Source organism: Schistocerca gregaria, chromosome X (assembly GCF_023897955.1).
Source record: "Schistocerca gregaria isolate iqSchGreg1 chromosome X, iqSchGreg1.2, whole genome shotgun sequence".
Lineage (NCBI taxonomy): Eukaryota > Metazoa > Arthropoda > Insecta > Orthoptera > Acrididae > Schistocerca > Schistocerca gregaria.
In genome coordinates this window covers 645,363,610-645,390,109 of record NC_064931.1, presented here as the reverse complement: position 1 = coordinate 645,390,109, position 26,500 = coordinate 645,363,610, and the positions used below count along the sequence as shown (strand labels likewise).

General features: G+C 44.4%; 1 protein-coding gene and 1 non-coding gene across 5 annotated transcripts in view; one reads left to right on the top strand and one right to left on the bottom strand.

Moving 5' to 3' along the window:
- Positions 1-26,500, bottom strand: part of LOC126299499 (dedicator of cytokinesis protein 3) — a 951,484-nt gene that overhangs the window by 199,359 nt on the left and 725,625 nt on the right. The gene's annotated exons all lie outside the window — the stretch shown is intronic.
- On the top strand, positions 6,357-6,429 carry Trnaa-cgc (transfer RNA alanine (anticodon CGC)). The gene has a single exon. It is a non-coding gene; the product is annotated as a tRNA-Ala (tRNA).

Below are 26,500 nucleotides of genomic sequence, written 5' to 3'. Positions count from 1 at the left end.
GATTATTCGTTACATAGTACATTCAGGTATGAAGCAACATCGGTGAAGAAAGTATAGTAAAGTAGTTATACTAAATGAGATAACAAAAGTGAAGCCAGTACCTAGATAAACACATGAAAAAGCACAAATAAATGTTGAGTTTGTTTTTCATCTATGTAAATACTCCTCTGCAAATGCTTGCCTATTTGCAAATACGTGCCGATATTTTCGAAGCAATAAACACGCCAAAAACACCACGGCCTATACGTATCTCCGCCTGCATTTAACTTGCCATCTATATTACCCATAGGAATACTCTACTATTGCATGTTAGTGTTCGATATGTTTCTATAATTATAGCCAAAATTCATCTCAGAAATTTGGGGTAAATCTGAGTGGTCGATGTTCACGCGTAAAACATAATTCAATAGCGAAGCTTCCATCATTCCGCGACCCGCTCGCATCCCTAATGTCGCTAGAATGAAAGCCACGGCAAAATCCTTACAACCCAGTAACGCATACAGAGTGTGTTCCGTAAGTAATGCGACCAATTTTCTTCTGACGCAATGGTACACCACAGCTTGCTGTAACCGGCTGGGCTAAGTGGAGGGGGATGTTAGCTTCAAAACGCTCTTTGTCTCATTCGGCTGCGAACTACCGGAGAGTCACGACGTGAGTTTCCGTCAACCCCGTTTTGAGTTTATGTAACGCGGCACAATGGGTCATTCTGTAGAGCAACGGTACGCTATCAAATTTTGCGTTAAACTTAGGAAGTCCGCCATCGAAACGTTTCCATTACTTCAGAATGCCTTTGGGACCGATTGCTTGTCCAAATGACAAGTTTTCCGATGGCACAAGTCGTTCATGGAGGGCGAGAGGAGATCACCGACGAACCTCGAAGTGGACGGCCATCAACCGCACGAGTCAACGAAAATGTGACGCGTGTGCGCGATTGTTTGAACTCTGACAAACGGCTAAGCCATCAATTGATAGCACAAACTCCAAACATGTAAAAAACAACCTTTTCCGCATTGTGGCCGAAGATTTGACCGACGAACACAAGCACATGCGAGTGCTTCGGTGCCGAGGAATGTTGGAAATGTGCGTAAATGATCCTCATTTTTTACACTCGGTTATTACTGGTGATGAGTCTTGGAGTTTTGAGTAAGACCCTGAGACAAAAAGGCAGAGTTCAGAGTGGCACACCCCATCGTCGCCCCGTCCCAAGAAGGCACGCATGAGCAAGTCGAGGATCAAAACCATGCTCATTGTCTTCTTTTACGTCAGAGGCATTGTCCACCACGAATTCGTACCTACCGGGACTACAGTGAACTCAGATTTCTACTTGGAAGTGCTCAAAAGACTGAAAAGGAGGGTCTCGCGCTGGCAAAGCGACATCAAGGACACGTGGAAAGTTCACCAGGACAACGCGCCGAGTCACTGCACCTTTATTTTCAACAACTTCCTGGCCATGACCAAGACCCCATTGGTTCCCCAGCCTCCCTACAGTCCTGACCTGGCTCCCGCTGACTTGTTTGTTGTGTCCTCCGTTAAAAGGAGTCATGAAAAAAAAAAACATCGGGACACGACTGAAAGCATCCAGGCTCATGTTACATCAGCTGTAAAGGACATTCCGAAAAAGGCATTCCAGGATGCCATCCAGACATAGAAACACTGCCTCCAGAAGTGTATCGACGGAAGAGGGTGCTATTTGGAAAATTTTTGAGTATTTGTACGAATATATCCAATAAATTATTTTTTTATGAATTTGGTAGCATTACTTATGGAACACACCTTGTAATTATCACATTGTTGTGATCATGACTTCAAAATAATCCTTTATACTGTAACAATCGCTATGTCAAGAACTTTCAGTCGTCTGCGAAGTATAGTGGTGTGCAAAACTTAGGGATAAAAATAACTTTTGCATGGTGTATCACTGCCGAGTAACATAACTCGATGAAACTTGGACCAGACATAAAAATAACTGCAGCAATATAGTACAGTACAGTTCAGCACAGAAAGTAATCGAAAGAAATACGCAATGAGATGAGTATAAATGACGCTCTTATTCAAAGACAATAATTATACTCAAGTCACTACGATTTATGATTGTCCTGTGGACATTACAAATGGCGGGGCATGATCTTAATAGGGTGTGTGATCACTGCGGCTGGCAACGCAAGCTCTGCAACGTGCTCCCATGCTGATCACAAGGCTGGCAAAGAGTTCTTGCGGTAGGGCGTTCCATTCCTCCACCAGCGCGGTTGAGTGCTGCTGGATGATCGATGGTGCATCTGGATGTACTGCAGTACGTCTTCCCAACGTATCCCACACATGTTCGATGGGATTTAAGTTAGGTGAACTGCAGGCCAATCTATTCGCCGAATACGCTCTGATTCCAAGAGCTCCTCCGCCTGCGTTGTTCAAGGCTAGCGGGCACTCCTATCCATAAAAATGAAATCAGAGTCGAATGTACCCCTGAAAAGAGGCACTTGGGAACGTAGTACAGTGTCACAATAATGTTGACTGGTGAGCGTACCTAGTTCAAAGGTTTGGACGTCAGCACACCCATGCAAAGTTATGCCTCCCCACATCATAACAACTGGACCACCAAAACGATAATGTTAGAGAGTGTTCCGGTGTGCGTTAAGTGTTCCCATCTCTCGCCAGAGGAGAATACGCCCAGAAATATCTAACATGGTCGTTTTGGTGGTCCAGGTGTTATGGTGTGCAGAGACATACAGTTGCAAAAGACGCACTGGCCTCCAAATCTTTGAACACGTTACACTCACCGGCCAACGTTTTTATGACACTGTACTCCTTCACCATGTGCATCTTCTCACGAGTGCATTCGGCCCTGCCTTCGTTTTTATGGATCACAATGCGCAGCTGCATCGAACTGCGCATGTCGAGGAGCTCTACGATATTGGGCGAATAGACTGGCCTGACCGTTCCCCCGACTTAAATCCCATAGACTAAGTGTGGGGTGCATTAGAAAAATGTATTGCAGCACGTCCACATACACCAACGACCATATAGCAACTGTCAACCATGCTATTGGAGGAATGGAACGTTCTACCACAAGAATTCCTTCTTCCCCTGGTGGCCAGCATAGGAGCACGTTGCAAAGCATGCGCTGCCGTCTGTGGTGATCACACACAGTATTAGGAACCACGGAAAAAAGGAAATGAGCGTTTGGCGTCTTTGGCCGGAAGGCCCCTAACGGGGCAGGCCCAGCCGCCTTGGTGCAGGTCTTATGACAGTCGACGCCACATTGGGCGACCTGCGCGCCGGCTGGGGATGAAACGATGATGAAGACAACACAACACCCAGTCCCTGTGCGGAGAAAATCCCCAACCCAGCCGAAATCGGCCCTCTGAGGAGGGCAGTCCGTCACGCTGACCATTCAGTTATTGAGGCGGACATTAGGAACCATGTGCCGCCTTTCGTAATGCCCAGGGGACCATTATAAACTGCGGTGACTTCAGTGTAATTATGTTCTCTGAATAAAAGTGTCAATACTGCCCGTCTCATTGCGTATTTATTTCAGTTACCTTCTGTGCTACGCGTTAGCGGTTCTTTCTATGTCTGGCCCAAGTTTCATCGACCTATATTATTTGGCAGTCAAACATCATGCGAAAAAGATTTTTTCACGCACTGGCGATGAACGAGGTTACGAAACGGCGATATCAATTTTTCTCGTTAGCGAATGTCATGTTATATGCAATGAGTTTTTTTATTTTTTTTATTTTTTTTTTTACATTTCATGACAAATGTTGACAAAGAAATGTCACTTGGAAACAGTATCACTTTCCTGTTCGGATCAGTAATATCAGTGGATATCTAATGTCAGAAAAAGTAACGGGAAACAGACACAATCGGTTTCTGCTTTACTTTAGAGTAAGATATCTTTTCCTCTATTCACTAATTTGATATTAACAAAAAGTCTGACTGACACGACAATCGCTGCACAAAACAAGCTTAACTGTCGTTTTCATAATGTGTATCAGTGATTGTAGATGTTGGAACTCTAAATGAAGTTAATGCCATTGATGCACACGAAATTGTTGTAACTATAACCATAACACAGCAGTTTATCGTGCTGAAGATTGTCTCACAATGTTAATAGGTCCATTTCAGTTGGAAATAAAGTGACGATAGTTGCCTAAGATGGGAATTCAGAATGTATTGTACGTCGAAAGCTTGATACTGAACTGGACGGCTTCGTAGGTAGATAGCAGTTTATTAATTTATATATAAATATGCTGTATTGTAGTAGTGATAAGGTCGACATTTCATAAAATAGGAACGCTGAACACGCTATGAGTTCCCAAGAGTTCTCAACTAATAAGAAACTGTACTGTTTCATTCGTACTTGCTCTCTTATGTAGGAACGCAGCATTTTATTTTATTACGATTCCTCAAACCATATTTTCTACAAATGGTCTGCAAAACTTGGCGTTATGAGCGCAATCGAAACTTGCGGTGACTTACTCGTTACAGGTGAAGAAAGGAAGGCAGGTGTGGCTATCTACTTGCGACTATGATAATCTTTTATTATGAGTCCGTCCCGTTTTACGTGTAAGTCTTTCGGATCAAAGCTGAGAACAGCTCAGCATCAAATGTAGAAAACTGTTTAGCAGGAAACAGGCTTTGCCATCACAAGTCACGTTAGGATTTGAGCATGAACAAGTATATTAGGGAAAAAAATCACTTTATCCCCAGCGGGAATGATCACTTGGCTTATTAAATACGTAAGGACACATTTACGACGGCAAGAAGGGACATCTCATTTAGCAATGCCAGCTTAAAATAGAAACGCGAAGTACCGACGTTTATGGGCTGTTCTCAGCGACGCTTCACCTAGAGACTTTACGGTGCGGTTTATGAGTTCAGGTGTGTCACTGGCAGATAAGGTTACAGCAGCCTATCTTTTGACACGGGCAGCTTAGTGGCACGCATTAAGCGCAGGACGTTTGCCAGATATGGGGAAGTGAGCAGCAGTCCTGTTGGAACCCGTGGACTTGAGAGACTAGGAACCATGTGTCAGATCATTTTCTTTAGTCCGGCTGAATGTTTGGTTAATCCTAAGTTTCGGCCACACTGTAGCACTCACAAATTTACGCAAAGCTATGTACATTTCGCCAGACTAAAATGTTTGATAAACATGTAGCAGCATGATCTGTCCACTACATAAGATTAGAAAACTTGTGTCACCATTAACAGGACTTGATGTCACAAAGAGCGTAAGGAAGAGGAGAAAAAGAAAACTATTAACTCCTGTCCATGCAGTTTTTTTCTAAATTTTCCCTGCACCCCATAGGACGAGTACGGAGGGCGAGATCGATAATGATTTGAATGTCGGTGACGAACTGTTATCGTACCACAGGAAAAACCCTTTGAAACAATGTGTTCCTATCTCCTGTTTCTATTGGGGTAAGGATAGATAGTAAACCACAGTAACTAGACTTTTTTAAAAATGGCTCTGAGCACTATGGGTCTTAACTTCTGAGGTCATCAGTCCCCTAGAACTTAGAACTACTTAAACCTAACTAACCTAAGGACATCACACACATCCATGCCCGAGGCAGGATTCGAACCTGCGACCGTAGCAGTCACGCGGTTCCGGACTGAGCGCCTAGAACCGCACGGCCACTACGGCCGGCAGACTTTTTTACATTTGTACCCAACTAACTACTGTAGTTACAATGTCCACTGTAACGTACACACAAAATGCCCGTTTTCAAGAGCTACATCACACACTCACTGCCTCTTCGCTACATTGATGGTCTGCAGTCCATTTCACAACTATAGCACCGGTTAGCACTGGACATTGCTGCTGCATCAGGCATCTGGTCACCAACATACTACTGACTGAAGTCACACTAAAAAAAATGGTCGTCCAGCATTGTTGGCTGGGATATCCTACGGGATGGGTTCAGCTGCCTGTCGGATAGAGTGTTCCTCCTCCGCGTACGTTGGCCACTTCCCTTGTGGATATGTGAGAGTTGTGCCGTATATTTAATTGTAGAATGTAGGTGAGTGTAATGGATAGACCTACCTGTATAATACAGTGTTACATAATGATGATGATGAGAGCAGGAAGAGGGTGAAACCTAGCAGTCCTCTCAGATAGCACTATGAGGGTGGCGGAGCTTAATGTTTCCACCCGACGAACGGATCACCATAAACGAACAGTGTAACCTGCCCTCACTTCATGAGACACTGCGAAGAGGTTTGGAATTTAATACAGAATATAGGAACAAAGATTGCTGATCAGGAACTTTATGCCACCATCTCACCTCCCTTTGCCGACCAAATACTGACAGTGAAAACTTCACCACCACCAGGCCTCGAACCGACTTATTTCACCGAGCGAGGTGGCGCAGTGGTTAGCGCACTCGACTCGCATTCGGGAGGACGACGGTTCAATCCCGTCTCCAGCCATCCTGATTTAAGTTTTCCGTGATTTCCCTAAATCGTTTCAGGCAAATGCCGGGATGGTTCCTTTGAAAGGGCACGGCCGATTTCCTTCCTAATCCTTCCCTAACCCGAGCTTGCGCTCCGTCTCTAATGACCTCGTTGTCGACGGGACGTTAAAACACTAACCACCACCACCACCGACTTATTTCCGAATCGAACGCTACCAAAGAAGCTAGCGACCTTGGCTAGGATAGCGAATAACTTGTAGTAATAGTATATTTCTCTCTCTCTTTCTCTTGCTCCAGGATCAACGATAATGTATGCTCTTTCGGAAAGGTCCGAAAGAACAGACGCCATAAGACGGCCAACGATCCTTTCAGTACAGATGCACAAACAAGCCCAAACTCCTACATGAATCAGCGATCGATGCGAGTAGTGAGGGAAATGGGAAGCGGCACTGTGTCAGTAGTGTGTGGATAGTTGTAAATTTGGGTCGAGCAGGGACTGTGTCCAGATGGCAGAGGGGGCTAAAGAGAAGCTTCGCGAGAAACGGAGAAATACGGGTTCGATTCCCGGTCTAGCACAAATTTTCAACTTAACCCATCGATTAATTTCAATGCCCACTAGCAACTAATGTCTATGCTTTCGGACAGAGTGCAGAAAAAAAAACCTCACTTGGAGGTCGGCACGAGATTCCTCATACAGTTTCAAGACAAAAGTTTATCTGGCAAAATCAGATCGGGTGCATTTTGGAAACACATGAATGAAAACGAAGAGCTGGCAACAGTATCACATCGTGCAGCGCAACGGAAGGTACGGAGGAACGTGTATCACCCCCCCCCCCCCCCTCCCCCCAACTCCTCCGCTACCACACCAGCCGTCGTCGTTAACTGAGTAGACTGCTGGGACCCACACCTGCCATGGAGCGATGGTTCGAATCCTCACCAGACTACTTTTTTTTTTTTTTTTTTTTACGTCCGTTCCACAGTTCTCGTCATTCGTAAGCAGGCCATCATTTTGTCACATGACAATATCCTATTACATGATAGTGAGATCTATTAAACTACATGCATTTGTCTACTAACCGCGTAGTGCACAATCGTATTTGGTCCCGTCACGTTCATTTAGGGCGGCTTCTCGATGGAGTACACAAACGATGAATACGTCTATATCCTTTTGGTGCTCGGTGCATCCGATCCCCCCAAGGTGCTGCTGCTCGTGAATTTTCTGCACGGTACCCTGAAAGACGGCACCCCGACAAGACTGATTTTCGTCTCCTGAAACAGCACCTTCGGGAAACCGGTAATTTCGTCCGCAAGTAACGGACAGAGCCTCGCCCAGGACTAGACGTACTCTATAAACAGAGAACGCCATTCTTGAAACCGTTCACCAGCCACCTCAGAGAGGAACCCATGATGCTGAACGACTGTTCTAGATATATCAAAGACTGGTTGTTGAAATGCTGCAAGATGAAGATCTCCATCCGTATGATTACACGTTAACTCAACATGAGCGACCAGAAGACCGCATTCGACGAGTACAGTTTTGTGAATGGCTTTTGCACCAAGTGGAAGATAATGAAAATTTTATAAATAACGTGCTATGGTCAGCTGAATCTAGCTTCACTCGTGAAGGCATTTTCAACTTCTACAATAGCCATTACTGGTCGGAACACAACCCATATGTCACCTGTGAACGTGGCTTTCAGGCATGCTTTAGCAGAAGCCTGTGGGAGGAGTACTTTCGGGCCCTTACCTATTGCCGGACAAGTTGAAAGCACCCCTGTATCGTACTTGTCATTGCAATACTTTTTCTGATGCATTAAAAAGCGTTCCACATGGTGTTCGACGACAGCTATGGTTTCAGCATGATGGCCCACCGTCACACTTTGGAATAAAAGTGCAGTAGGATTCAGCGAGTGGCGAAGTGTTTGCAAATACAAGGTGATCGCTTTGACCATCTTTGCTAAAGTAAAAGTAGTAGCTTGCCCATTTAGAATGAACTGTGTTAACACCGTCATACATTAGCTGCATGTTAACATTATTGTAAATTCGTAGGTCCCAGTAATTACTTAGGTAGCAGGTTACTGATATGTAATCGACATTGATATTAATGAAGAATTATTTTAAAAAAGCAAACCCTATTCGTACGTGTGAGTACCGACTCTGTGAAGATAAGCCTGCACATGCAAGCTACAGAGTGTAATTATTGTGCGTAGCCTAATGTGCAATCTAATATAGCCTACCTATTGTGGTTTTTGTAGCTCATAGGATACAGATGATATTACTGTACCGAATATTATTTTCTGTTGGCTTTATTTCTGCTACTGACGAAACAAAGTGGTCGTTTACGTCTCTAAGAAGCTCATATTATGTCTTAATGTTTAAATAAATGTACACTGCTAGCCATTACAATTGCTACACCACGAAGATGACGTGCAACAGACGCCCAATAAAACCGACAGGAAGAAGATGCTGTGATATGCAAATGATTAACTTTTCAGAGCATTCACGCAAGGTGCGCTGCCGACACGTACAACTTGCTGACATGAGGAATGTTTCCAACCGATTTCTCATACACAAACAACAGTTGACCGGCGTTGCCTGGTGAAACGTTGTTGTAATGCCTCGTGTAAGGAGGAAAAATGCGTACCATCACGTTTCCGACTTTGATAAACGTCGGATTGTAGCCTATCGCGACATTGCTGCTCGCGTTGGTCGAGATCCAATGACTGTTAGCAGAATATGGAATCGATGGGTTCAGGAGGGTAATACGAAACGCCGTGCTGGATCCAAACGGCTTCGTATCACTAGCAGTCGAGATGACAGGCATCTTATCCGCATGGCTGTAACGGATCGTGCAGCCCCGTCTCGATCCCTGAGTCAACAGATGGGGACGTTTGCAAGACAACAACCATCTGCACGAACAGTTCGATGATGTTTGCAGCAGCATGGACTATCAGCTCGGAGACCATGGCTGCGATGGCCGGCCGGCGTGGCCGAGCGGTTCTAGGCGCTACAGTCCGGAAACGCGCGACCGCTAGGGTCGCAGGTTCGAATCCTGCCGCGGGCATGGATATGTTTGATATCCTTAGGTTAGTTAGGTTTAAGAAGTTCTAAGTTCTAGGGGACTGATGACCTCAGAAGTTAAGTCCCATAGTGCTCAGAGCCATTTGAACCATTTTTAGCGCCTGCAATGGTGTTCTCGACGACGAACCTGGGTGCATGAATCGCAAAACGTCATTTTTACGGATGAATCCAGGTTCTGTTTACAGCATCATGATGGTCGCATCCGTGTTTGGCGACAGCGCGGAGGCTAGGGCTAGGTTTTTGCTAGATACAGTTTTGTCTTGAATTGGGATGAGGACTCGTATGCCGACCGCCAATTCTGGCACTTTCTCTTCAACCTGTATATATATTATTCCATTTTTATAGAAATGTATATTGCCAAGGAATTGAAAGAGATTGAAACAACAGTCGATGATACTTGCAGACCAAAATATTCAATTCGTCACTGTGTGTAACGTAGTGAAGACTCAGTATGCACAAAAATTGTAGGTCAGAGTTGACACAGTGGTGGTTCGAAACGTTGCAAAAACTCAGTGGAGCAGTAATGGGGAGGCGAATCAGTCATACCCTTCTCGAATTAACCATTCTGGCATTCTCCTGAAGCTAGTTAGAGAAACTATGGAAAACCTATTTCTGGAGGGCCACCTGAAATTCGAATGCCGCTGCTCTCGAATTCACGGCTAGTCTCAAACACTCGGTCGAACATTTTTTTCGTTCGAACATGAATGTACTAGAAGTCCAAAAAAAAAAATGTTCATACTATAATAGCTTACGACGCTTGTAAAATGATCGTAAAATAATGTTCTACTATAGAAACAGTTTCAAATATACGCCAAACTTTAAAAAGCATAATCATAAAGTGAAAAATAGTGACACCCTAATATCAAAAGCTGACAAGGGCAATTCTTTAATTATTGCTAGTAAAACTGAATACGTGGAGAAAACTGAAAAATTTTTCGAAGACATTGGCATCGTGCCGATTGAGATAAGCCGCACACCCGCATTGCAAAAAGAGATTAGATCAAGACTCCATAACATTAAAAACTAATCGGTGAATTTCTTTAAAAAAACGGCTTTTAAATATGAACCCTAATCCACCTGTTTTGAGGAGTCAATTTAAGGTTCACAAGATTCATCGCCCCATCCGTCCTGTTATGGATAGTATCAACAGTGCGTGTCATAAATTAGCCAGGTCCTTACATCATAAAATAAAACAGAATTTTGTGTTTAGGGAAAATTACACTGTTAAAAACTCGGTGGACTTAGCTAATAAAATGAAAAATTTAACCTGTTCTGATTTGAACGGCAAAACATTAGTAGAAGTGACGCAGTCTTATGACTGTACTGTAGTTCTAATATTTTAAGTTTGACAAAGCCAATATCTGGCACGTGTTAATTTAATTTTATATTGTGACATTTCTGAAGAAGGCTACATTATTATAGCCGAAACCTAGGTGAAGTTTCTTTGCGTGTGCAACTGGAGGCTGAAATTTAATATAATTACACTTTACAGTTGCTGACTCTGCTGCACCATGCTAAAAATATGCATAGGAAAAGTTATAATGAAACCCTAATAGTGTATGCGCAATGGAAAAGAGCGCAGGAAACTTCAGTTTACAAGACTGGTAAAAGAACAGAAGCGCAGAATTACATATCAGTACTGAAGGATCCTAGAGCAGATTCTAAACTCGGAAACTGTCAGTCGGCGCTTCTTTAGGAATAGTTAGAAGCAGTGTCGCCACAAGTCTTTGGATGTCTGAAAATTGTGCACCTCTCAGAATTCCAGAGAAAAAGACAGGTCTGCAGGTGCTCGAGCCGGGGAGCGCGGTTGATATTCGAGAACAGTACGCGGCGATTAAGCAAGAACTTGCATCCCAACGTGCAGACGTTGTCGTGCAGTAGAGCCCGTTTTCCCCCGTGTACAACTTCAAAGTAGCCTACCCCGCAAAATATTTGCGGCTGAACGTTTGAAATCCAGTAACGAATTCCCCTTCCGTAATGCCACTGACCTCGAAAAAGGTGATCTACGGTATCTTACTTTGGGGATTTTGGAGGTGACTCTTCTTGGAAGATGGTAAATCGGTAAGAGTATATCACTGACGGTCGCTTGGGCTCTGAATCGAACTGGTAACACAGGTCTCATTTCTGCGATGCAGCATTGCAGAATAAATGGATTACGATCGCACATATCAACATCTCTAGAAACCCCCATCCATGTTTCCTATAGTTTATCAGTTCAATTTTTGCCGTTAAAACTGGAATCATATCTTCCCCTCATCCAAATGTTTGTGAAACATGGATTTAACACTGTCCTTGACAACACCCAATTTCTCCGAAGTTAATCTCAATGATTTTATGCTATTTTCTGTCGTATTTTCTCGGTGCGGGCTGTTGTCGTCCTTGTTGATGATCGATCTGAACGTAACGTAAGGAAACACGTTTCCTTTCCGTCCTAAAAGCGTTTCAACCAGTCGTAAACACATTTTCCATTTACGGCTCTTGTTGCATATATTGCATCAGCACAGCAAGTTTCATCATAAATTGCGGAAGCTATGTTCGGCTGGCCGTTACACTGTATTGGCTGTAATACGTAAATCCACGGTAGCAAGTGTGTTCGACACAACGTGGCGCTCCTATCGACATCCTGCTCCACGTGTATGAGCATGAAAGCAGTTACACAAACATTGTCATTTAGACAGCGATCAATTCAACGAAATTTTAGAGCTTCTTGTACAACTGCAATTTTCTGCACTTTGGGATTCAACTGTATGTGTCGAAGAATAATAAGCTCGTCGTTCCGTTCAACAGTTCGTTATAAATCTCATTTCTTTTCCATGGATACTGGATCCCAATTATACAGCGTAATTGATTCTGCATATGATTTGTTTGGTGTATGAAATTTAAGGCAACAATAGTGGTTAAAAATAATTCTCAGTCCATTGAGGGTAATTTCGATCCTCAGTGAGGAAAGGCAAGCTTCAATGGCAGGGTCTAAATTACATAATTCAGCATTATCTATCTGGGAGGTGTGTGAATATCTCGATCTAGCCAAGCATATTTAGGTTTTCTGCAATTTCGCTAAGTCACATAACGTTAATGACAGACGTTTCCTGTGAAAAGGTTAGCCTATTTCCTGCCTCCATCGTTGCCCAATCGGAGCTTCTGCCCTCCCCAATGACCTCGTTGTTCTATAGTACCTCAAACTGTAACGACACTTTTTCTGTTTGGGCGTATTCTGAAAGACTGTATTTATTACATTATCATAGCGTAAGAATACAGCTGTCGGATAGATGATGCTCAAATAGTCTTTTACGATACAAAATCCAAACCTAATAAGTACTGCAGCACATTGTCAGGTGTATATCGATTATGTTCAATAAGACAAAAATGGGGAAGTTCACTAATCCGAAAACATCCTACTTATTCCAGTTGCTAAAATAATACAGTCTCTGTAAGACATTATTCTGAAAATCATTTCCGTATTGCGGGCTCAAAGTATTATAATACTTTAGGAGATGGTTCATTCTTCCAAGTTCCTTCTTAGGCTCATCATACAAAGCCCTCGACCGAACCACCGTGACTGGCACTGACAAATGAGAACAATTAATCTCAATTAAAGACCCTGCAAACAACAGAGACAACACCGGTCACCCGTATGAGAGTTGTTGAAGGACGTTGCTAGTTCAATGATTCGCGAACATTCCACATTGCTCTTTTCTAGCGTAAAACAACTTTAGTTAGTGTGCTTCAAACTTTTAAATTTATACAAGACAGACTGCAGTTGTAAGAGACGAAGGACATGAAAGAGAACCAGCAGTTGAGAAGGGAGTGAGACAAGGTCGTAGCCTATCCCCGCTGTTATTTAATATGTACATTGAGCAAGTTCTGAATGAAATCAAGGAGAAATTTGAAAAGGGAACTGAAGGCCAGGGAGAAGAAATGAAAGTTTCAACTTTTGTCAGTGACACTGTAATTCTGGAAGGGATGGCAAGTGATTCGGAAGAGCAGTTGGAGCGGTTGGTTAATGTCTTGAAAAGAGGTTATTAGGTGAACAGCAACAGTAGGAAAACAAAGATAACAGAATGTAGTCGAATTAAATCGCACCATGCTGTGGGAATTAGATTATCAAATGACATATTAAAAGTAATAGAAGTTTTGTCATGTGGGCAGCAAAACAACTGACAATGATTGAAATAGAGAGGATACAAAATAAAGAATCGCAACAGCAACAAACGCGTTTCTGAGAAACAGAACTTTACTAACATCGAATATAAATTTATGTGTAAAAAAAAAAAAAAAAAAAAAAAAAAAACAAGGGATCGGTAGATAGCAGACATCCTGAGGCATCAGGGAACTGTCAATTTGATTATGGGTGAAAGTGTGTGTAGTGGGCAGGGTGTAAATACTGTAGAGGGAGACCAAGGCTTGATTACAGAAGGTAGGCTCAGATAGAAGTAGACTGCAGTAGTTGTGCAGACAAGAAGAGGCTTGTACTGAATAGACCAGCGAGGAAAGTTGCATCAAATCGGTCTTCGGACGGAAGATATTAACAACAACGAAAATAACGACAACGACAACAACAAGATACTACCTCGGTTCAATTCCCGACCAGGCCAGAAATTTTCTCCGTTCGGGGACAGCAAGTTGCGTTGTCAGTACGTTCGTGTCATCATAACTGACATTACACTTGAAAATGGCGGGGTGTTCTCCCGCCAAAATATCGGCGGTCGCTGAAAGTGTTACCTGGCTGAAGTCCCGGAACTTATTTGGAAGTTGTATACGCCAGGAGAAACTCAAGTCTCACAAGTCTTTCATGTTACAGCATTCTAGCTCCTTTCCATATCCAGTTTAGGAATACGTATCAAAACATGGGCTGTAGGAAAACTAGAGCAGAAGAGAATCGAAGCATCTGAGATATGGTGCTAAAGAAGAATGTTGAAAATTAAGTGGACTAATAAGGTAAGCAATCAAGAGGTTCTCCGCAGAGCCGGCAGTGGTGGCCGAGCGGTTCTATGCGCTACAATCTGGAACCGCGCGACCGCTACTGTCGCAGGTTCGAATCCTGCCTCGGGCATGGATGTGTGTGATGTCCTTAGGTTAGTTAGGTTTAAGTAGTTCTAAGTTCTAGGGGACTGATGACTTTAGAAGTTAAGACCCATAGTGCTGAGACCCATTTTGTTCTCCTCAGAATCGGCCAGGAAAAGAATATATGGAAAACAGTTCTAAGAAGGGACAGGACGACAGGACACCTGCTATGACGTCACGAAATAGTTTCCATGGTACTAGAGGGAGCTGTAGAGGGTAAAAACTGTATGGGAAGACAGAGATTGGAATACATCCAGCAAATAATTCAGGGCGTAGACTGCGAGTGCTACTCTGAGAAGAAAAGGTTGGCACAGAAGAGGAATTCGTGGCAGACCGCGTCAAACTAGTCAGAAGATTGCTGACTCAAAAAAGATCGCAAATTTGTGGAACTGGGCATGCTGGAATTGCAGATTTCCCCGGAGGAACTCGTAGCGTCAGCGGCGACGTGCAGACCGCGGCGGCGCATCCGGTGCCAATGCGCCGCGCAACAGGCGGAATGAATCAGAATGAGCCGTTTCGCGGCTGTATCCGCTGCGATACCGCCGCTTCGTAGGTCGCACGGATATCTAGGGCTCGTTCGTTAATGGCTTTGAGCGGGAGAAAGGAGGTCAGCTGTCGGCAAGTCTTGCTATCAGCAGCAGCATTAATATTCTGGAAGTGTACGTAAATACGACAAAAAACAAAAATGTTGCAATGTAGATCTGATGATTGGATGTACAGTGCTGTACACTTACATTTATCCTTTAATACTGCGATTAGTAGTGGACAGCAAACGAGTGGCAGATCTTCATGTCTCCTATTCGCACATATTACGTCTTTAGATCACTTCAGACTATTGGTCCGGTCGAAGGAGAAGATGAACGATTACATTATTTCACCTCAAATCCATTTCCTGCCATTCCGATTTACATTTCCCTTTGCTTTCCTAAATCGCTGAGGCTGATGCAGAGCTGTTTCTTTCAAACAGACCGTGACGGGTGTAACATTCTTAACCTTGTCCAGCTTAGGAAGCGGCCCCCAAACGATACAATAAAACTAACAGAAAAAGCTGTCGAAAAACTGACTCGATTTCGCTTCGTCACAGGCTCCAAAACCAGATCCGTATTTATAGGGAAAAGATGATAAGTCATCTTCATCTGAGCAGTCTGCTGTAACCGATCCTTGCGCTGAAGATATTATTCTTACATTTTCGTACTTAAAAACATTGTTAGTATCTGGAATACAATAGATACAACAATGTGATTCCTATTATGCAGGTATGTTGTCTATTAACAGAGCATAATGTTCTGGCGTCGATCTCTCGTATAGCTCTTCATTCCTGATACACCAGAGGCTTTGTCACATATATTATTACATCGCTGCTCAATTCCTGGTGAAGACTGATGGTCGAACTATAAATCTCATCTTCAGTTAACTGATTACTCGAGCGACTTTAAATGAATATATACACTGAAGAGCCAAAGAAACTGGTACACCTGCCTAATGTCGTGTACGGCCCCCGCGAGGTCGCAGAAGTGCCGCAACACGACGTGCCATGGACTCGACTAATGTCTGAAGTAGTGCTGGAGGGAACTGACACCATGAATCCTTCAGGGCTGCACATAAATCTGTAAGAGTACGAAGGGCTGGAGATCTCTTCTTGAACAGCACGTTGCAAGGCATCCCAGATATGCTCAATAACGTTCATGTCTGGGGAGCTTGGTGGCCATCGGAAGCATTTAAACTCAGAAGAGTTTTCCTGGAGCCACTCTGTAGCAGTTCTGGACGTGTGGGGTGTCGCATTGTCCTGCTGGAATTGTGGAATTGCCCAAGCCCGTCCGAATGCACAATAGACATGAAGGGATGCAGGTTATCAGACATGGCGCTTACGTACGTGTCACCTGTGAGAGTCGTATCTAGACGCGTCAACAGTCCCATATAACTCCAACTGCATACGCCACACATACCATTACAGAGCCTCCATCAGCTTGAACAGTCCCCTGCTGACATGCAGCATCTGTGGATTCATGAGGTTGTCTCCATACCCCTACACGTTCATCAGCTCGATACAATTTGAAACGACACTTATCTGACTAAGAAGTATGTTTCCAGGCATCAACAGTCCAAGTCGGTGTTGACGGGCCAAGGCGAGGCGTAAAGACTTGTGTCGTACAGTCATCCACGGTACACGAGTGGGCCTTCGGCTCGCAAAGCCTATATCGACGATGTTTCGTTGATTAGTTCGCACACTGACACTTGTTGATTGCCCAGCATTGAAATCTGCAGCAGTTTGCGGGAGGGTTGCACTTCTGTTACGTTGAACGATTCTCTTCAGTCGTCGTTGGTCTGGTTCTTGTAGGGTCTTTTTCAGGTCGCAGCCATGTCGGAGATTTGATGTTTTACCAGATTCTTGATATTCACAGTGAAATGTCCGTACGGGAAAATTCCCAATTTATCGCTACCTTGGAGATGTGTCCCATCGCTCGTGCACCACGTTGAAACTCACTGAAATCTTGGCAACCTGCCATTATAGAAGTAGTAACTGATCTAACAACTGCGTCACACACTTGTTGTCTCATGTAAGCGTTGCCGACCGCAGCGGCGTGTTCTGTCTATTTACATATCTCTGTATTTGAATACGAGTGCCTACACCAGTTTCTTTGGCGCTTCAGTGTACAATATACGGCACGTACAAGAGCGTGCTGAAAAGTAATGCCTCCGATTTTTAAATGTGAAAAATCTTTAAAACTTTTTGAATAGATCCTACATCTTTATTCTTCATGTCTGCACATTTATTTCTCAGTATAGTCACCTTGGCGACGAACATATTTCTGGCAACGAGAGGCCAGTTTGTTGATACCGTCACATTAGAATGTTTCACTTTGTTGACGGAGCCACAAACTCAACACTGCAAGTATGTACATACGAAGAACAAAAATGTATAATGTTAACGACGTTTGTTTTATTTAAAAGCTTTAAGACTTTTCGCATAAAAATTCGGAGGCATCACTTTTCAGCACATCCTCGTAATCCCGATCATGACAATTGCTTCGGTGAATTGAGTTCCAGGATAAATTCGACAGCGTGACAATTAACTCGAAATTAATTGTCGTCTTAGCAGAATATTTCCTAAGCTACTTTGGATTCGCTGTATTTTTAGCAGAGTGCTTTCACAGGGAAGTTGATCACTTGAACACGAAGAAGGTGATGAACTAGGAGTGGTCTTGCTAAAGGAGGCATTCCGTCATTTGTGCGTTACGATTTAGGAAAACTTCGTCATCTGCTTCGGTATTGCTCAGCTTTACGGATCTGACGCAAATAAACGCACATGTTTCAAAACAGGTTCTCCTCTGTTTCTGCAGTAATTTGCGGCGCGGTATTTCTGCGATATGTTACGTAGCGAATGACTTGCAGCTGTAGATCCCCTTACATTCGGATTTTGCACCCGAGGTCTATTCACGGCACCAGAACGCGATAAAATCCTACTGGACTGCATTCGGCAGAAAATTAACGAGTAGCTGGAAAGAAAATGGACAGAAGATGTCAAATATGACACCAAGTTTTCCCAAGTTTACTGACCGGGTGAAGAAGAAAACACCATTGAACGTAAATACGAGAAATATTGCAGCAAAAAGCGAGAACTGCCAACACAAAAAAAAAGAAAAACGCGAGACAGAGAAAATAAACAGGCATAAGAACAGCAACTAATGAACTATAAATATGTATGGTATGCAAGTGACAATTTATGCAGAATGCAGACCTAACAAAACAACTAAAGTAAAATCCAAATCAGAATTATTTAAGGTTGAGGGGCTGATTTGGTGGAAGAGACCAGACAGCAAGCTCATCAATCTCATCGGATAAGGGAAGGATGGGGAAGGAAGTCGGCCGTGCCCTGTCAAAGGAGCAATCCCGGCATTTGCCTGAAGCGAATTAGGGAAATAACGGAATAACTAAGTCAAGACGGCCGGACGCGGGATTGAACCATCGTCCTCCCGAATACGAATCCAGTGTGCTAACCGCTGCACCACTTCGCTCGGTAATTACTTAAGGTGAAATATCCAAAGCGATTAAATAAAAGGCGTTGTATTTCACATGTATTCCAAGTATGTCTCACACTACGTAGTTAAGATGCTGAGGGCTCAAAGAAAGGTTTCGCAGTTATGCTGAACTGCCAAATCTTAACACAGAATCCATGACGGTGCTGGAGTTCACTATCCATACACCAGACAACGACGAAAGAAAAACAACGAAACAAAGTTCTACACGGTCCAGTCACGTTAATGTGACCACCGCCTATGTTTGACACTAACGTGCAATAATCACTCACAGGCGGCAGGTGGCAGCCCTAGCAGTGCAGGGCATAAAGCGCTTTGGGGGGGGGGGGGGGGGGGGGGGGGACACGCGGAAAACAGTGCTGCAATCGTGGTCGCGGAGACGGAGCGATTTATCTGACTTCCGAAAGAGCATTTCATTGGTTTTCGGGCCAAGGGTGGAAGCATTTCTGACACGGCTAAGTTTGTAAACTTTTCGTGCGACGCCGTGGTTAAAGTATACCGTGTATGGCAAATGGCACTATCAGAAACCGGCCCTTAGGCAACTGTGGTGCACAGTGGGCACGGTGTGAATGATGGCTGCGGAGATGTGAACAGGCGAATAGACGTTCAACTGTTGAGCAACTGGACGCTCAGATAAACCAAGCGCCTACCAAAAGCGTCTCCTCAATGACCGTTCAGCGAACGTTGCTGCGCATGGACCTCCGCAGAAGGTGCCAGTTTCAGTGCACGCACGCTGAATGCTGTTCATCGGCGACGAAGGCTGGAATTTGCACGCTACTGCTGCAACTAGGTGTTCACTGCGTAGACCGCCGGGAAGTGACCTACTCCGATGAATCGCGTTTCATGCTCCATCGGACAGGTAGACATTGGCGTGTACGGTCCTGGAACAATCTTCTGAAGGGACCAGGCTGGAGGAGGGAGCGTTATGGTCTGGAGAATCTTTTCGTGGCATTCCCTGGGTAATCTCGTCATTATAGAAGGCACAATGGATCAACACAAGTCTGCATCTACCCTTGGGGACCATGTTGACTTCTGCATGCAGTTCGTTTTTCCTCGGCGTGACGGCATTTACGAGCAGGACAAAGCAACGTGTCACACAGCGTGCAGTGTACGTGTGTGGTTCGAAGAGCACCAGGATTAATTTATCGTATTCTCCTGGCTACCCGCCAGCTTGCAAATTTAAACCAATCGAGCATCTGTGGGACCACTTCGATCGAGTTGTTCGCGTCATGGAACCTCACCCGAGAGACGTAGCGCTGCTGGCCACGGCAGCACTGGAGTCAGCACGGCTACAGTCCCCGTCGGTTACCTGCCAGTACCTCACTGCCTCTCGAGTAGTTCTAGGTGCTTCAGTCTGGAACCGCGCTGCTGATACGGTCGCAGGTTCAAATCCTGCCTCGGGCATGCATGTGTGTGATGTCCTTAGATTAGTTAGGTTTAAGTAGTTCTAAGTCTAGGGGACTGATGACCTTAGATGCCCATAGTGCTTAGAACTTCGAACCATAACTCGGTTATTAACTCCTCGTATGACCATTTTGATTCAGATTTTGCTTAGGTTCTTTGCAATACTATAGCTGAATGATGGAATGGTTCCTTCGACATGGCCAGTGCTGATTTCGTTGCCTATTCTTACCCAACTATTTTTACTCAGATATTAATCTTCATGCTTTCTTTCTTTCATTTCTTTACACACGACGTTAGACCGGAAGATTTAATACAATCTGAATGTGACGGAAAATCTACACTATCGCTCAAAAGCTTTCCAATGCCCTGAAAGTAAGATAAAAAATTTGTAAACATGGCTACAGGTAAGAAAAAAAAATGGAAATGTTTTGGTAAGATCTTATGGGACGAAACTGCTGAGGTCATCGGTCCCTAAGCTTACACACTACATAATCTTTACACTAAGGACAACACACACACCCATGCCTGAGGGAGGACTCGAACTTCCGACGGAGGGAGCCACGCGGACCGTCCAAGACGCCTTAGACCGCGCGGCTAGAGGTAAGTAAGAAAGGGGCATGTAGTTACGTACGAGATGTGAAAGAGTGAACTTCAGCGAGTTCTCAGTGTAAACATCGATAATGGGAAGAAAAAAGGAACATTCAACAGAAAAACGTACTGCAATTCTGTCGTTACGTGCAGCCGATCTTACTATGCGACAAACAGCACGTCAGGAACGTATTTCCTTGGGATGTGTCCATTATACCTTGCAGAGGTATGAGGATACTGGCCACAATACAGATCGACCTCGAAAGACTAGGCTAAAAGTCACATCAAAAAAGGACAACAAATATGTAGTAGTCCTAAGTAAGCGTGATCGCTTCAAAACATCGCCAGTCTTAGCAGCAGAACTGAACCATGATAGGCAAAAGCTGATGAGCGTAAGTACTGTGAAAAGACGTCTTCAGGCAGTGAACCTTAACGAACGTGTGGCAGCTAAGAAACCGTTACTGACGGCTATTAATAGGCAGACTAGGCTTCGCTGGGCAAGACAAAATGAATTTTGGGCAGTAAATCAGTGGAGAAAGGTACTTTTCACTGACGAAATCAAGTTTTAGGGTCTTTGGCACAAACCGAGGCCAGTTTGTTCGCGGGTGCCAGGTGAACGAATGTTACACCAATGTGCATCTCCAACGTTAAAGCATAGAAGGGGTTTCCGTCTGGGTCAGGGGATGATTTTAAGGCGGCAATAAGGCTGTCTGGCTCAGCAGCCCTCGTCGTAAACCCACGAGACGTATTCGGCCCTGCTCAGGCTGACCTCCCCGGGTCCTGGAAGCAGAATATTAATGCTCTCGACTATCCGGACGGGTATCACTACACGATTTAATATACATTATAAGACAAAAAAAAACCCGACGCACAACGAACGAATTTCCAAATTGGACGAAAATCGGTAGATGTGTTGTACATGTACAGACAAACAAATGACCATAATTTCATGCCGGCCGGAGTGGCCGACCGGTTCTAGGCGCTACAGTCTGGAACCCCGCGACCGCTACGGTCGCAGGTTCGAATCCTGCCTCGGGCATGGATGTGTGTGATGTCCTTAGGTTAGTTCGGTTTAAGTAGTTCTAAATTCTAGGTGACTAATGACCACAGCAGTTAAATACCATAGTGCTCAGAGCCATTTGAACCATAATTTCATAAAATTTGACTGGCTTATTCAAGAGAAAGAGCTTCTCAAATCGAGCAAGTCAATAACGCGTTGCTCCACTTCTGGCCCATATGCAAATAGTTATTCCTCTTAGCATTGATTGCCAGAGTTGTTGGATGCCCTCTTGAGGAATGTCGTGCCAAATTCTGCCCAATTGGCGCGTTAGATCGGCAAAATCCCAAGCTGGTTGGAGGGCATTGCCCATAGTGTTCCAAACGTTCTCAATTAGGGAGAGAACCGGCGACCTTGCTGCCCAACGTAGGGTTTGGCAAGCACGAAGACATGCAGTAGAAACTCTCGCCGTGTGCAGGCGGGCATTATCTTGCTGGAATGTGAGCTCCGGATGACTCGCCAACAAGCATAAGAAAAGGGGGCGTATAATATCGTAGACGAACCGCCGTGCTGTAAGGGGACCACGGATGACAATCAAAGGGATCATGCTATGAAAAGAAATGGCACCCTAGACCGTCACCCTTGACCACCCATCTTTGGGGAGCGACAGTCAGGTTGGTTCCCCACCGCTGTTCGAGGCGTCTCCAGATATGTCTTCGGCCTGGAATTTCTTGGACTCGAGTAGAATTGTCTTCAGTGATGAGTCCCGCTTCGGACTGAGCCCCAATTACCCGCTAAGACGTGTCTGGAGACGCCCCGAATGGCGGTGGGATATCAACTTGACTGGAGTGATAGTCTGGGGTGCCATTCCTTTACATAGGATGATCCTTTTGTTTATCATTCTCTGCACTCTCACACCACAGAGGTTCGTCGACGATATTCTACGCCCCCTTTTCTTGCCCTTTAGGGCGCGTCATCCTGGGCTCACATTTCAGCAAGATAATGCCCGCTCGCACTCGACAAGAGCTTCTATTGCTTGCCTTCGTGCTTGCCAAACCATACCTTGGCCAGCAAGGTCGCCGAAGCGTTATGGGCTGTGCTCTCTAACCCATCTAACACATCTAATGTGCAGTGGGACAGAATTTGGCACGATATCTCATATCTCTCAGGAGGGCATCCAACAGCTCCAGCAATCAATGCCAAGCCGAACAACTGCTTGCATAAGGACCAAAGGTGGACTACCGCGTTATTGAATTGCTCAATTTCTGAAGCTCTTTTTCTCAAATCATCCAGTTTGTCCGAAGTTGTAATCGTTTGTTTGCCTGTACATGTAGATCACATCTGCCTATTCCCATCCCCTTTCTGAAATTCCTTCTTGGTGCGTCCTTTTTTTCCGTAATATGTATAAAAGTAATCACGCAAAGCGAAATGAAAGTACAGTAATTATTTAATGTATGTGTTTATACTTGTGCTTTCTGTTACTTTAATACAAAGCAGTCGATGATGATTGCCAATATCGATTAGATACATGGTCAAGTCGAACTCAAGAAAGCTATATAAATATTACGTAACTGTGGTTCATAATACTGCTACTACTACTTCTACCAGCACCACTACCATCTAGGACAAACTATAGGAGGAAACCGTACCCTAAACCTTACGGGGGTGAAATAAAAAAAAAAGATTTCAATCCTATCGCGTCAGCTGCTTCAGTAAATATAACTTGTTTTAGTGTTTGGGCGCAATGGCGTCAGTTTTTAATACGAGTAAATGTTTGCATAAGTTGGTTGGTTGGTTGTTTTGCGGAAGGAGACCAGACAGCGAGGTCATCGGTCTCATAGGATTAGGGAAGGACGGGGAAGAAAGTAGGCCGTGCCCTTTGAAAGGAACCATCCCGGCATTTGCCTGAAGCGATTTAGGGAAATCACGGAAAACCTAACTCAGGATGGCTGGATGCGGGATTGAACCGTCGTCCTCCCGAATTTTGCATAAGTAATTGTACTTTCGTCGTTACGGAAATCTTTGAGGGCTATTTAAGCATCCTAATAGCGGTGAAGATGTTACCTGCCATCGCTGGCATATAATGACTGAAACTTTATTCACCTAATTTTAAAGTCTAGTACCAATGTTTGAGTGTTGTACGAAGTTTATTTTAGCCTGCTCTGGAAAGGTAATTCATGTGTCACAGATGACTACGCTTCTTGTATCACCGTCATTATCTGAGGCCTAAGTTGATATGCTTCCGTGATTCGCGCTCACGTGGAACTGTTTTCCGTCACTTATGTTACTGAGAGCGAAGCGTATCAACGGTGCTTTCTGGCACACGAGACAACGGGTTCCGTACATTCTCGCACCGTGTGTGCACCTAACGGAAGGCGGGTTCCAGGGAACGAGAGACGGCGTGCTCCGGAGCTTATAATGGCGTCTTTGTCGCATTGGCAGGCTGTTGTCTGGCGTTCGACCACCCCGGAAGTATTACCGCCAACGCTGACGTAACAGCGTCTGCAGCAATCGGTAAGACGTGACAAACCCTGCGTTGAGACCACAGAGAAATCAATTAATCGGTATGTTATTTTCGAAGTTTGGCTGAAGTTACTACTTTACTCGTACTGGCACACGCAAACGAACACATCTGTTGAGACCATTCACTATTATACGAAACAAAATGGATGCCAGGCATTGGACAGTACATATCGCATTCTGCAGAACTATTTCGCTCCGTTACAGTTGCCAGCAGTGCCTCCGTCTTATACAGCGCCACTGTACTTACTGACGGAGTGTGATTACAGCCAAATGAATAACAAATGTGTTGTTGGAATAGTATCGGCGAAAATTTTAAACATCAGATGATCAGCAATCTCCACATGAGGAACAGTGATATGTACAGGATCACAGCAAGATCAGAACAGACCAGTACAGTACATTAAAGCCTAGTATAACAAAACAAATTGAGTCTGTATCTCAATTTTGTATTGGACGTACACAAATTTATCAGTAAAATAGGAGAAACAAGAGTCATTGTTTTATTGCAGCACTGTAGGTACATATTTGGAAATTTTAAAATTTCCTGCATTCTTCATTCTCTGTATAGTTGAACATGAAAGGCACACTATCTGATCAAAAGTATCCGGACATCGGTTAGTGGGCAGTCATATCAGATGTGTCCAACCTTCGCCTTTATGACGGCTTGAACTCTGCTAGCGACACTTTCAATGAGGTGTCTGAATGACTGTGGGGGAATGGCAACCCATCCTTTCTCAAGACTGGACAAGGTAGTAATCTTGGATGTTGGGATTTGCAGTGAAGTCGACGTTATAATTCATCCCAAAAGTGCTGCCTCTGGATCACGGGGTCCCGGATTCGATTACCGGCCGGGTTGGGGATTTTCTTTGCCCGGGGACTGAGTGTTTGTGTTGTCCTCATTATTTTAAAAATGGTTCAAATGGCTCTGATCACTATGGGACTTAACATCTGAGGTCATCAGTCCCCTAGAACTTAGAACTACTTAAACCTAACTAACCTAAGGACATCACACACATCTATGCCCGAGGCAGGATTCGAACCTGCGGCCCTAGCGGTCGCGCGGTTCCAGACTGTAGCGCCTAGAAACGCTCGGCCACTCTGGCCGGCTATTATTTCATCATCGTCATCATTCGTAACAGTGATTGTACTGGACTTTGTAAAAAAATTGGGCTGTGTAAAAATTAGAACTTTTTATGGTCGCTGATGACCCCGCAGTTGAGCGCCCCACAAACCAAACCCCGTCACCAACATCCCAAAAGTGTTGCACGGTTTCAGGTCGGGACTTTGGGCACACCAATCCATTTCAGGAATGTCACCACCCACAAACCATTGCCTCACAGATGCTGCTTTATTACTGGGTGCGTTCTCATACTGGTACAAACAACCATCGTCTCTGAACTGTTCCCCTACAGTACGCAGTACACAACGCTGTAAGATGTGTTCAGGTCCTTCAGAATTTAGCGTTTTTCTTAAGCGAAATAAAGGGACCACCAAAAACGAATGCCTGACATTTGCCACGTCGGACATTTGCCACTCTTGCCCCTTCGACAGGTAGCGATCCCTCAGGTAAGGGACGCCCTTCCTCGTACTACTGCTGTCCGCTTTCAAACCGCCGTCTCCACATCTTACTCGATACAACCAGTACGTAAGGGACCTTCTTCTTCGACCTCTTGGCCAAATACAGAGCTTCTATTCCGAAATCGAAATATTTATAACTTTTGGGAAACGAAAGCAATACCGATGATTGTGTCAATATGTGATTAGTTCTGCCAAGTGTAAATATAGATCCCCCTGTCTGTACGGTAGCTTCCTTTCACGTTCACTGATTGCAATAGAAACAGTCTATCGCCATGGGAGCAACAAGAAAGGAACGATGTAACAAGAATTCGAATGTACGATAATCATTTCTTTTTTATGGTTCAGATGGCTCTGAGCACTATGGGACTTAACATCTGTGGTCATCAGTCCCCTAGAACTTAGAACTACTTAAACCTAACTAACCTAAGGACATCACACACATCCATGCCCGAGGCAGGATTCGAACCTGCGACCGTAGCGGTCACGCGGTTCCAGACTGAAGCGCCCAGAACCGCACGGCCACACCGGCCGGCCTTTCTTTTTGATCACTGCATTTGTGCCTACTTTAATTACTACAACTACATACCCAAAAGACAATAAAGAAAGAATAAATGGGCATGTAAATGTTTGAAAAGAAGAACGACATACTCCATATTAATTTACTCTCTAAAAACATTAGTTAATAAAGTGTAGCGGGACAAAGTGCAAAACATAACTGAAAACACGTTCACTAAATAGAGATAAGAACATCTATAATTGACACGTCACCTAAAGTCGACGTACAATTTTAAAATGTTGTAAATAAGGAAATGAAG